This window comes from Channa argus, chromosome 17 (assembly GCF_033026475.1).
Source record: "Channa argus isolate prfri chromosome 17, Channa argus male v1.0, whole genome shotgun sequence".
Lineage (NCBI taxonomy): Eukaryota > Metazoa > Chordata > Actinopteri > Anabantiformes > Channidae > Channa > Channa argus.
In genome coordinates, this window is record NC_090213.1 from 8,625,385 (window position 1) to 8,638,960 (window position 13,576).

At 39.6% G+C, this 13,576-nt stretch overlaps 1 long non-coding RNA gene across 1 annotated transcript; it reads left to right on the top strand.

Annotated features, from left to right (window-relative positions):
- The first annotated feature begins 725 nt into the window (after window positions 1–725).
- On the top strand, window positions 726–11,906 carry LOC137102840 (uncharacterized). Its single transcript, XR_010911283.1, has 4 exons — window positions 726–1,132; window positions 2,940–3,055; window positions 3,199–3,300; window positions 6,696–11,906. It is a non-coding gene; the product is annotated as an uncharacterized lncRNA (long non-coding RNA).
- Window positions 11,907–13,576: the final 1,670 nt, after the last annotated feature.

The following is a 13,576-nucleotide window of genomic DNA, read 5'->3' on the forward strand; positions in this document are numbered from 1 at the left end:
AGTTCAGGTCGCCACGGCGGATCATTGTCCGCATGTTGGTTTGGCACAGTGTTTACGCCGGATGCCCTTCCTGACCCAACCCTCCCCAATTTTCGTCCAGGCTTGGACCGGCACTGCACAGCTGGGGATGGGAATGGGCTGTTAGGGGTTCAGTGTCCTGCCCATAGACACTTCGACATATAGCCGGGACCGGGGATCGAACCACTAACCCTGTGGTCCGTGGACGACTGAGCTACAGCCGGCTAGTAGAATATGGTTAGAAAAAAGGTTTGTAGTACAGTTTCTATTTGTTCCTTTGTGTTTGAATGCTATTTGAGAAATACATTGAATTAAGATAATTTTTTAGGTATTTTGTAAATATTTTGGTCATTAACTACATAGTGTTGTGAACCTTGCACAGTTTTAACTTTTCAGACACACGCTGCTTTTTCCCAGGAGCAGGTGTGAATTTTGGTGTGAGGAATACACACCTAAGCTGGACAGTGTTCAGCTGACCTCTGGTCACACAAATGCCACCTTCTCCTGACCTCCGAAGAGTCTTACACCAACCTCTAAGCGGTTCAATTATAAATATAATGAATAAATAATCACTCTCACATTTCTTTCTTTCTTTCTTTCTTTCTTTCTTTCTTTCTTTCTTTCTTTCTTTACTTCCTCTACAATGCCTATACTTTCTAAGCCATTGTTGTAAATAAAGTGTGGCTCCTGCTTTAATGGCCCTGTGAACTTTGTCTGAGCGTGTGGTGTGATCACAGACACCAAAAGAGGTGATGAAGTGTGACTCAGCTGAGCAGAGACGCAACCTTCTTGACCTGCTTCTCACAGTCACACCTTTTCTTGCTGCTGGCAACCGAGGGGTTATTGTCAGAGGTCCACTAATCCGGAATAAATAGATAGTGGATAGTTTATTTGTGGCTGGTCACACATTATTGCACTTTCAAAGGTAGTTCAGCTGTAAGTCAAAAGGGGGCACTGTGCTCCTGCATATGCATACTGTTGTGTCCCAAACATACATGTGGACAGGAAGTGCTGCCTTAGGCGGGATGTTTGGGGGTATGTGGCTGCTGTCAACAGTGTGAAAATGTGATTTTAAGCAGTGGATTTCCATACACATTGGGAAGATGATGGAACAGTAAGCATTATTGTCTTCATGTTTATTTTTATTACGGAAGTTGTGTAAGTCTTTGTGTTTCAACATTTGATGCAGCTGACCAAGTAGCAGTGACATTAGATGTTACGTGTAACGCTATAATGTGCCTAGTTAGGTACGCAAAAAAAATAAAAAAATAAAACCATACAATGTGTGAGTGAGAGCTGGTGCTTGCTCATGGTTAAACAATCATAGCTTCTTTTTTCCCCACTGGGATACCGGAGAATGCTGCAGAGCCAGTACAATAAGGCTTCCTTTTAATTTGTACACTGCAGTGAGTGCGTTTGACCAACAGATGGCGCAAGATAGCCAAAAGTAAATGTTCCTCAGGCGTCACTGCCTACGGGGCAATGCTGCCAAACCTCCACCTGGGGGCTGTGCTGCATTTATGCACAAATGAGGGATCTAAAATTGTAATAAATAAATCGAAATTCTGACTTATAGACATAAAATGTAATTATTCTTTTGTTACAAAATACATTATAAAATACTTTAAAACAAGCAGTTTTGGGAAGATAGTTGTGTTAGAAAATCGTTTCATTCAAAAAGGTTTTGGCCTACAGTAATTCTCCATTAAAAAAATGCAATCATTGAATGACAGTGGATATTACTATACATTTCAAATATTTCGGGGTCGATACCGAGTCCAATAAAGGTTAATAATAATAGAATATGAACTGATTATGGATTGTTTTTATTTTAATAAACCTTTACTTAGTAACAATTAAACATATACAACAGAAACATAGACATTTGTTGTATTTATTAGCCTGTATTTGAATATAAATTTAGTTTGATATTTTCTATTAAATATGTATTTATTTTTAGATATACACATTATACAGGGGCTTAACATTTTGTAGAATTCGTAATTTTCATTAACTTTACGTACATGTGTAAATTTATGTTCATATTATTTGACCACTTCATAATTTATAAACACAAGTTCTTTTGACTTGAGGTCCTTTGGTTTGAAAGGATTAGTTGAATTAATGAATGGCTATAGTTCAGTGAATTTATTCAATTATTGCTGAAAAACCAGCACGCAATAGGTGAACACTCTCTAGAGGCTTTTCTTTCTTTTTCCTTTCTTTCTGTCTTTCTTTGTAGTTTGGAGAAAACAGATTTTGGAAACCTGCTGTTCATCTTGAATACATGTTAAGTCAAGGTTGTTGTTTTTTTTCTTCAAATAATAATGAAAATAAAGGTTAGTATTCAGTTCTGTCACTACCCCTGTCCACCACCTGCAAAGTCATTGGGAGCAGAATAAAATAATGCAGTGAAAATAAATACGGTTGCATATACTTCAGTTGAAGCAACATGTTGAATTCATATTTTTTGTGTGATTAAATCATTTAGCATATAGCTCATGAAAACACTTTCACACGTTTCTCCTCTGGATGTCATAAACAAATACCACGCAGGTGTGACTAAGCAGCATGCTTGAAGTAATGTGACAGAGGACTATAGGAGCATAAATCTATTTCCTTCATATTTTATTTCTTTGTTGAGCAAGATAAACCAAAGTTGCTCTGGTTCCTTCGAGCATATCTGGCTCACATTGCATCGCCATCTAAGAGATATAGCTGTTGTTCTTTTCTACACCTTGTTATCGCACTCTCAACTTAAATAGTTAGTTTAGTTTCATCTCTCTGAGATGTGTGCACTGGAGATAATTACAATTTCAGCAGCGTTTGCCAGGTGATTACCTCATAAGCCCCTATTTCATTTGATAAGTCACGCATTGATTTAACTCAGAGTTGGACCTAATGGAGTATCTTTTCCACAGCCACAGTGATTTGTATGCTGGGGCGAAAGGACAACGGTGGATTGGAGGCAGAAAAACAGCCACTCGCCATTCCCGTTCACTCAGCCGCTAGTGAAAGATGAGCAACGAGAAGGCAGGTTTAATCACAGCAGTCTGAATGCAAACAGTAAATCACTGCGGGAGCTGATACAGTAATGTGTGGTGGTGGTGGCGGTTAGAATAGTCCCTCTCACAGAAAAGCTCCCTGCTTCTTTTTTATATTCCCTCTTCATTCAGGCAGGGAGGGGGATGGAGTGATGATGAAAACACTGGATGAGAGATAAGAAGAGTGAAGGGAATCGAGACCTGCTTGGTATTCACCTGTCTCTCTGGATCAATAAAGGTAATTTGGGCTGATTCCTCCCTGTAGGCCTCTTAGCAGACAGAAGGGGAGAGGGGTCAGCCACTGCTGAGCTGCAGGGAGCTGGAATAACTTAGAAACACACTCTGCAAATCACTGCCCCTGTTTGAGAATCTCTCATTCAGCTATTCCTCCGCATTAACAAGCGCTATAGTGTGACACAGAGTCCTCACAATAATGTGAGTGGAGGTACAAAAAGGGTACCTTGTAGTTTTTGTACGTATTGTGATGTATAACATAATGTATTTGTGTGGAAGAAATAACCAGCTGATATTGTGGCTGCCATGTCATTTTGTGGCCAAAATAAAACATCCCCTGCAAAAGTTAAAAATTAGCTTATCCTTTGTGCTTCCTTTATCTGAACCTAACCAGAAAAAGACACAGGGAAAGAAAACATTTTTTCATGACTATTCAATACACGGGTTAAACTTTGAGAAACCTGTGACAACCACTGTACAGTTCACACAGGGGTTATGATGCCCACGAAGAAGAAGGGTTGAAAGTTGAATGAGAAATTACGCCTGTTGGCAACACACACACACACACACACACACACACACACACACACATACACACACAGAAAAAACACAGATGCAAGATAAGACACATAAATTGATGGGTGAATTTGTTTTTTTGCTTTTTAATTCGTTAGCTAATTTGTTCCTGTTTGGTTTCTAATTCTGTCTAAACTTTTACAGTTCTTAAATGAGTTTTTGCTTTCGGTTCCCATTTTATTGTTTTTGTTCTCACATTCTTGATCACAACCTCTGCCTTTCAGTCTCTTGGGACTGGAGCGGGTCTCTCCAGTTGGTTATAGCCATGGAGGATGCCGTCCGTCATGTGGGGTCACCAGTCTGGGAGGAATGCTCCATGTCAGGGATGTCAGGGATGGAAGGGGTGTCCCAAGGGACACAAACTCCACAAGGAGTGAACCTCACCTCCGTATAATCACTATTGCATGTCCAACTTAAGTTGTATGTTTCATCACACAGGTGTGTGCTGCACCTGCATTTATACACACATGTTGTTGTCAGTTTGTGTGCTCGTGTTCCCAAGCACACTTACACCTTACGCGCTCATTCATACTATCGCTTTTCACGTTGCTCTATACTAATAGTTGTATAAAGGCTCATACACTCAGTAGCTGATCGCTTGAGAGCAGAGGTGAAACCCGCTGTGCCCCAAACATTCTGCATGTTGAGTTACAGTTTCCATAATTTTGTTTATTTATTTATTTCTGAAAGAGCAAACAAATGTCGTCCTGCAGTCTGGAAATCTCTGTCCGCAGGGATTCAGTCTGGCATCAGACACCACGGTGAAAAGAAACAGTGGAGCTATGTACTCTGTTTACACATAGACACATTTTCTGACATTAGATTACTTTTAGTTTATAAAAATGATTCATCAACTGTAAATTCTGTGACTTTGCATAAAACAACATTGACACTGGCTTTATTCTGAGAAAGACATTGAAAAATGTTTTGCTACGAAAATCTTCAACATTACAAAGCTTGCAGGTCAGTGACTGTGTGCAACTTTACCATCTTTACCTATTATGAACCTTATTTATCAGGGAAAACAAACAATGTATTAAATACATCAATACACTGGTCTTGATATGGACAAAAGGCAGATTTAATCTACATCGGACAGTTTGACATTATACAACAAGAGAATAAGACATATAAAAAGCAGATTTCATGTTACATGACACAGCATCCATAACAAAAAAAAAAACTTATCCCAGATAAAAAGTGTCTTGCAGAACTGTGATTAGTAATCTACCTTTTCTTTCACACCCTACTATTAAACTTCTATTATCTTGCAGCATCATTAATTGTTTATTGAGGAAGCACATATTGATAGCCCAAATTGTGCAGAACTGTTTGAGGCTGACTTAGCTGACAAGTCATTTCCATTCTAGTGCCCTGACCTAATCACCATATCTTATTACCATTCACATGAAAACACTAATTACAAAGGCAGGTTGAACCTGATTTATGCTAATGGAAACGTGAATATGCGACGGATGCATTAATCTAGAGTATAGGACCCTGCGCTGGTGTTAACTGTGATTAGCATGTGATTACCATAGCATGGGTTATATCTACTGGAAGCCCTGCTTCTGTTGGACTCAGAAAAATCTCTACTCACTGCCAGGGAATGAGACTGTGACTCTTCATGGCATGAGGAAATAATGTTGATAATACAAAATGAACAATTTTTGATTGTTTTCCCCAAACAAAAATATCTTAATTAGCAGCGATTCTGTCTACCTGATTTGAACACTTTCTGTTTTAGAATGAGTGTAGTGGTTAAGACACGGGGGATTAGAGCTCTTTTTGTCATAGGAAGTTTGTGGGATTAGGACAGAAAAAAAAAAAAACAACAGTTGGAGCATCAAGGAAATATGTTAATGGGTCAGTTCACTCAGATTTCAGAAAATAAAAAACCCTGGGTGAAAGTAAATACAATCTTTTTATCAACCTTAAGAAATCAACTGTAGCATCTCTTCTCCTAAGCAGTGTCCCTGCTACTCTGAATATTTAGCAGAGGACTTCATTAACAATTTTCACTTTGTGTAATGACAATTTCTTTGTTAAATAGGAAAGTAATTATGTTTAAATACAGTGTAGAAATCATAACTCAAAGATGAATCTTCGAAACACACACATGAAACAAACTATGTTTATGGGAAGAGGTACATGTGTTTTTCAGGCCTTTTTAAAATCTAGAGCTGACAATATGTTCACAATTTTGTTGTGCGTTTGCTAGTCCCACAATATTTTCCGGCTTCCCCAGCTCGTCTGTGGCTGCAGCCCATTTCTTTCGACTGAAGACATAAAACTTTAGTACATAATTTCATTAGCAAGTTAAGCTATTTACTAAATTAGCTTGGCACTTGTAGTTTTTAGTGCATGTTTCTCAAACAAGACTAAATAGTGCACTTGTTGGAGACAATTAAACATTTTCAGCAGCAGATTAATACACATTTGGTGCTCTATAATAAGTACTTATTCCCATAAGTCCCAATAGGAGGGTGGTGTATGTGGGACTGAGAGCCAGATGTATGTTTTTTCCAAACTTTGCTCATTCAGACTCCTTCTATCAGGTCTATGTTTGCATTAAATGATTAAAGTTCTTTTAATACATTTAGCCTTTTTTTTGACATTAGTTGACAATTAGAGAAAAATTCCGAACAGGACTAGTCTCCGTAAATACAATAAAGGGATTTTATTTCGCCATGCATTTTGAAATAAATGGTTGCACTCTAAGCCATGATTTCCTCACCCCACGCTGCAGTTTTAAAATATACTGTATCATTAAGTTTCTGTAATATGTTGTATTAAAATAAGTGTTTTTCTTCTAAATGGCAGATATGCAGATGTGTTGGAAAAAACTCTGCATCTTGCGTCTCCCTGTGACGGTCCTCTGCACCATCTGTTACTGTGGCCGAGCCTCCTCCGTGCGGCTTCCAGCGGACAGGAGGATGCGTTTGTTTTGGGAGACACAAGAGCACAAAGAGAGGGGGCCCATCCCTATATCCCTGCTTTGATCCCACTATTGAGTAGACACAGGCGTGTCCCTCTCTCTCTCTGCGTCCCCCCGGCTTCTGCCTGCCTGGATGGCTGGTCTGATGGCTAACAGAGCCCGGGCGCCCTACGCGTTGCACTCCAGCAGAATGAGCCTATTGACGAGGCAACAGATTGGCTTTAAGTGTACCTGATGGTTGGCTGCCACTTATCCCTGCTGGTCCCCCTTCTCTCTCTCTTTCAACCAACCAAAGACAATCCCAGTGTCTCCATCTTTCTAATACAAATTGCCAATGTGTAGTGGATTTAGGAGAGTGGCAGAAGCCATTGTTGGGTAATCTGTATCAAAAAGGAGAGGTGATGTTGAGTGTGGTCCTTTCTTAATCAGGATTAGGCTTGGTTTTTCTCTGTGAGCTCTCTCTGGATGATGCGTTTGGCTCGAGCAGCAGCTTGGCAGAGATAGGACAACTCTGTGACGGCTACTAAACCAGCCAGAAGGTTGAGTAAGAAAAAAAGTGTGGGAGTGTGCACGTGTGTGAGGAGTTTGTATGAGGGTGGATTTGTCATTACACAAGCAGAGGGTAATCTGGCTTTAATAGGTGTTCTCAGGTGTTGGTTCTGATGTCTGCAGCAATGGTGTTGTTTGCTGTTGGGAATCAGATCCTGAGCCTCCCCTTCCCCCGTCGCCCTCCCTCTGCCTTGCTCCGGTCCCTCTGCACCCCAGCTAATACCAGGCTCATTACACCGCTATCGATCGGCCCTCGCCTCCCACTAAAGGGCAACGAAGTCCTCTCCTCCCTTTCTCTCTTTTGTCATCCTTTTCCCCTTTTATACCCTTTTATAATCTGCGCTCTTTTCTACGTGCCCTTTCTCCTCCAGCGATATCCTACATACAGCTATTTCCTTTCTGGCAATTATGTTTCAGTCCAGACAGATGAATTTCAAGGAACTAAGAGTGCATGGGTGAAAGTGACAACACAGTCAGCATAAACTTACTATTTGGCAAAGTCTGCAATGAAGAAAAATCAGAGATTGATTAAAAGTGATATTTTTGCTTTTGTCAGTGTTGTTTATGGTTGCCATATTTTGACCTAAGTGCTTGTGTGCTGCAATGTAAAGAGCATTGTAGATATGTGCTAATCTACAAATTCTCAAAGCATCGCTACTGTAAAACCCTGGTCTTTCACTCACCCCCCTACAACCCCTTCTGTTGCCATGCTTTAATACCTCCTTCTGACCTTTTTTCATTTTCTCACAAGAGATTTAGTGTCTTGTAAAATAACACCCAATTTATTATCCAAATCTCTGTAAAAGTATGCAGCCTTCTGTGAGCCAGAGTGCAGTCGCTGTGAGGTGTCTAGAAAGGAAAGGGAAGGAATGTCTTGAGTTGCAGCACTTTGTGTGTAGTGTGCAGGGATCACATCAGACAACAGTTTTGTTTGCATGTAAATAGATGTATGAATATATGCACTGCATTTGCACAGATGATAGAAATATGTGAAGCAGTAAATGAAAATCTGGTTTAGCAGCACATTGGGGCCCATTACTCAGGGTGTTTCTGGAAGGAACTAATATAGTGTATTTTGAAACTTTATTGGTAAGAGATGAGATAATTCCAAGTTAATGAATGTGTGGAACATAATTTTACTAAATATATCACTTCTGTCAAATATAAATTAATTTGAGCAATATTAAAAAAAATTAAAGAATATTTCCTTTTGACTGATTATCTTGATATTGATAATGTTAAGATGTTTGACATATGACTTGGAGGCATTTAATGAGCTGAAACCATACACTTACAGTTAACTTAGTTTTTAAAATATGTATCATATGTTGAAATGAAAAAACACAAAGCTCAAATTCTAATGAAATTACACAAAATCTAATTTAGCCTAGAACCAGATTTCATTTAAGAAAAATAATATTTCCAGTCTAAACTTGTATAATTAAACTTAAAGGGGTCTTTTGGGCTCAATTAGAACTATCTCCTTCGTTTAAGTCGATGTGCTAATATTATCAAGTTTTTAATACATACCAAAGCATTTCTACAAACACATCTTGCAACAAGACCTTTCCTTTCTGTTGACAGAATTATTTGCATTTCTGCCGCTACAGTAACTCAGCAAGGGGTTGTCTGTCCTCTGACCTCACAGCTCACATGCTGCATCGCCTGTTTAACCATAATTGCTTGCATACCATATTACAGCATACGTCTTGACTTTGCATTTTCATCCTCTGGCACCCTGGCTGCAAAGATCACTCAGTGAGTGATTTCACTCAGTCTTACAGTACAGTTTTATAACAGAGGAGTATTCAACGCAGCATTGCAAAGGTGCTGCTGGGTCTCCTGTTGTTACCCAGGTTGACTACCTCTGACCCCCCGCTACCTCTACATCTTTGTTTCACGGCTGACAGAAGGAGTGCCAGAGCTCCTCCAGCTCGGGTGATTTATGACCAGCAGCTGCTCTTTCAGCCCAAGACCCACACAGCTGGGTGTCAGATGTGGTCTCCCTGTAAGTAGAAACTTATCTGGCAACCCAAAATCAGTCAAGGGCTGGACAAAGAGTGAGTAGGGGTAAAGAGGAGAGAAGACCAAGTGGAAGAAAGATGGAGTGGCAAGACAGATCGTGAAAAAAAAAAAAAAGGAAGCAGTGAGACGAAACAGATGAGAGCACAAGTTAGCACGACAGAGCAATAGAGCTAAGGAAAAAGATTTAACTACACTGAATTGGGTAAAAGCTGGAAACACATGAAGGAGATGTCAAGTCCTGATACAATAAAAGTGGGAAATGTGGCTCAAGACAATTGATTTGAAGGCACCAGCTAAGCTCTGCATTGATTTCTGCGGGTGTAGAGAAAGCAAAATGTTTGTATTATTTCATAAGCCAATTAGCTGCAAGGAGACTCCTCTCCCTGTGTGCCTATTGACCCACAGTCTGCGGCTACAGCTTTATTGTCTTGGGGGCGCTCTATAAAAGATCAATAATGGGCGCCTGATTGGATTATGGGCTGATCAATGCATTGTACTAATATATCACCAGAGTGATTACAGAGCACTGGCTAATAGGAGGCCTTAGAGAGCTATAATGACATCACACTTTTGCTGGTGGTTAAAAAAAAAAAAAAGTTTGGGGATGAAATTATGCATATGTATGTTGGTACATGTGCAGGTGCATGTCCCATGTGTGCACATGACTGTGTGTTTGTGTGCATGCATGCAGGGGGCAGTGTGGGGGTAGATGGTGGGTTGATTTTCTTGCTAATCAAACAGCTGAAGAATAGTGCTACCAGATGGTGCACGATAGCTTAGAAGGGGCCATCATCAGATTCACGCTGCAACATAGTGACAGGACTGATGCTGGGTTCAGTGCAGCAGCATATGTGGACACTGAGAGAATAATGATGGCTGTGAAAACTATGCTGCACACAACAACATCAGATTTTTTTTTAGTTCTTAGATAAACATTTAGGGCATTGTTTCAAGGGTTGTTTGTGATCCGGTTAGAAGCCTTTTCTTTTTAATATTTAACATGTTTCACCGCAACAACTAAGATGATTTTAAGTGCTTATGAAAGTGTTACCAAAGTAAACATGTAGCTGTTATTTTTTAATTAAATTTCAGAAATTTTCCATAAATGTTCCATAAACGTATTTAGTCAGCCATTTCCTTTGAAATATTTAACTGAACCATGTTGCTGTCCTGTGAAAACCCTGTATCTTCAAAACAAAAACAACAAAAAAAGCAAATATATATAAAGCATTTATATTTTTCGGCCAAACTAACTTGAGTTTTTTTTTTTTTCAATAAACTGATTGTTTAATTAGATTAAGATTTAACCTGTTGCAGGTTTATTATCTACTCCTTTAGACTAAAACCAACATGTTATACAACAGTCCTGTAATAAATGTTCCCTTTATGGACACAATGTTTAGTTTTTGTTGAATCTATATGAAAAAAATTATGCTACTCTTGAATTGTACTGCTTTACAGAGAGGTGTTTCTCTTATTTAGCACTAATAATAGAAACATCAGTCCATTTACCAACTAACCTTTACCTTACATGAGGAAGTATTTACATGTAAATTTGTTTTAGCGTTGCAAAGCTGACACCTGAAGTGTAGAACAGCAACATTAGTTACAAAATTACCTGGTAATGCTTCAGTTTTTATAAAGAATTATTTTTTTGAGAAAATGTGTTTTCATTGTATTGTTTTTTATTTTTCCAAACCTCAAATATCCCCTAAATTTTAAAATTTATGAAAGAAAACAGCAAGGAGTAGCCAGCTGGTAAAGTTCTCCATTGTCTGCTAGACTGAGAGGAGAAACGTGACTGGGAGGCTAATCTTGTTAGACACTTAGCACCAGAATGCCAAAAAGTAATGATGTAATGGTGATGATGAACCTTTTCACAAGTAATTATCTGTGTTTATCAACACGTGTCAGGCCATTTACTATAATTGAGTGAGTGATAGCCACCAGTCTCTTCACTGCCATTCATAATTTCTTTGATTTGCCATGTGTTTCAAAGCTCAGACTGCAATGATACCAATAGTGTGATGACGAAATCGGCTGCCACACACTGATGGCGTGTAAGAAGCACTGCTTTTGTCCCAGTTCTTTATTCAGCATTACTTTCCTAAAGAGAGATGAGAAAGTGTAAGAACGAATAAGTTGTGGTTAAACACCTTAAATCCCCTTTAAGGTTTCTTTGTTTGGCTTCTTCTTAGCTGCTTTGTCCCATGTCTCCTGCTCAAATACAAGGCAGCGATATCATCTTGTCCTGCCGACTTTGTAAAGTTGCTGTTTGCTCAAGAGTTTAGGGGGCTTCTATGTGACAAAATGTGAAAGCGCTTTTAGAAGAGATAATGAAAAGGAAAATTGGTGGATGTAAGCTGTAAATGTGGTCTTTAAAATGTAAAATGAAAGTGGGAAGCAAAGCCTAGCAGATGTTTATTTAATTGTTCTTATGTATTTGGTTAATTTTCCTCGTTAAAAATGTACGTAATTTGGAATTTATTTGCTTTAGTATTTAGTTACATTGACAAAATAAATGTTGCATGAATATTTAAATATTTGTACACATTTTGATTTGAAATTAGCCATTTTTTTTAAAGCTTACCACCAGAAATTACAAACACTGTGACATCAGACTTTTAAAAGTTATGTGTATCTATGAACCTTTTCTTCATAGGTTTACCTATCTGCCAGGAGCTTTGATGCCTGTTTCTCAGTCCTGGCTGTTTAAGTGTTCGTTTAAAAGCTGCTGTCTCCCTGAGGGCTTGTCTTTTACCCGTCAGCCCTGTCGAAAGCACTAATCACCGCACAAAGCTGAGTGAGCGCACCATGCGCTTGTTAGCCCTCTTCCCAATCTTCTGCCACGTCCCCCTTTGACATCCACACGGGCACTTAATTCCTCCCTATTATGTTCTTATGTTTCTATAGCCTCCTAATGAGACAAGAAAGGGGAGTATCGGGTTGTGTCCATTGATGCGACTGGCCCGGCGTGTGTTGAATGCGTGTGAATGCATGTGCCGGTGCTCTGAGCCATCTGCCCATCACAGGAACATAGCGTGTAATAACAGAATCATGACCGTGGAGATCAGGGCCCAGGCAGGGAGTCTTGTATTCATGGCGCTTTAAAGGCAGCCATCCAATACTGATCAGACACGCCCAACTCATCCTACCCTCCATGCTTCTTTATGTGCACCCCAAATGCACCCGTACCCCCTGATTCTATCCTTCCAGCAGCTTGGGGCTCAGACTCCATGTTGCCAGGGGTGATGTGGCCGTCAGGGTCAGAGGTGCTTGTTGGAGGTGAGGTTCAGACAGTGGGCCCATCTGATAGGACCATCTGGACGAGTGCCCTGACATAATTAGTTATTAATTCTTCTCCAGGGGGAAAGAGAGGTGGTGGTTACACACAGCTAACTCGCACTTGCTGCTCTTAGCAGGACTACAGCTGTACAGATAAAACATGAAAAACAAATAAAACCAAATTCTTCTAAATGGTAACATGCTATGTTAAAAGATCACTTCCTGGTGTGATTCCAGTAGTAGGGTTTGGAACTGCTGTCCAGCCCCAAAATGTGTTGAAAGGTTTACGATTACTGAAAAACACTGACACTTTTGATGAACTTTTGAAAACATTCTTGCACCAAACAAAAACTGTGAATTTCCTCCCTTGTGCTTCCAGTAAGCGGCAAACTTTGGTGTTACTCGCTCATAGAGAGAGAAACAGTCGCGGTGATAAAACCAACTAAGACGAGGCAGGAAAAACCAATTTCTTCACCAACAAAATCAGATAAAGTGGAGCACATTGCAGCGAAACCATAAAGTTTGCTACATTTTGATTAATGGCCGCTCGCTCTGGCTACTTTAAAAACATGGCCGCGTAAACTCTTTTTGCCTCTCTGTGCACAGTTATCGCCAGCTGTGTGGGAGCTAAAATAGGACCTTTGTCTAGAGGCATCTCAGAAAATTAGAAAATGACTAAGTGAAGCAGAAACAGATGACAGTGGTTAGAAAAAAATTCATAAAATTCACAGAAAGTGAACTGTTTGATGACATATAATAACAAAAGAGTGTACTAGATTTGCTGCTCGGTGGTAAAGGGCAAATCATACTGAAATAATCAAATTATCTGGGTTATTGTTGTTACACAGGGGTAATTGTTACCAGTAACTTGGATTTGGTATATGTTCGTTTCTCGGCGTCCTGTTTC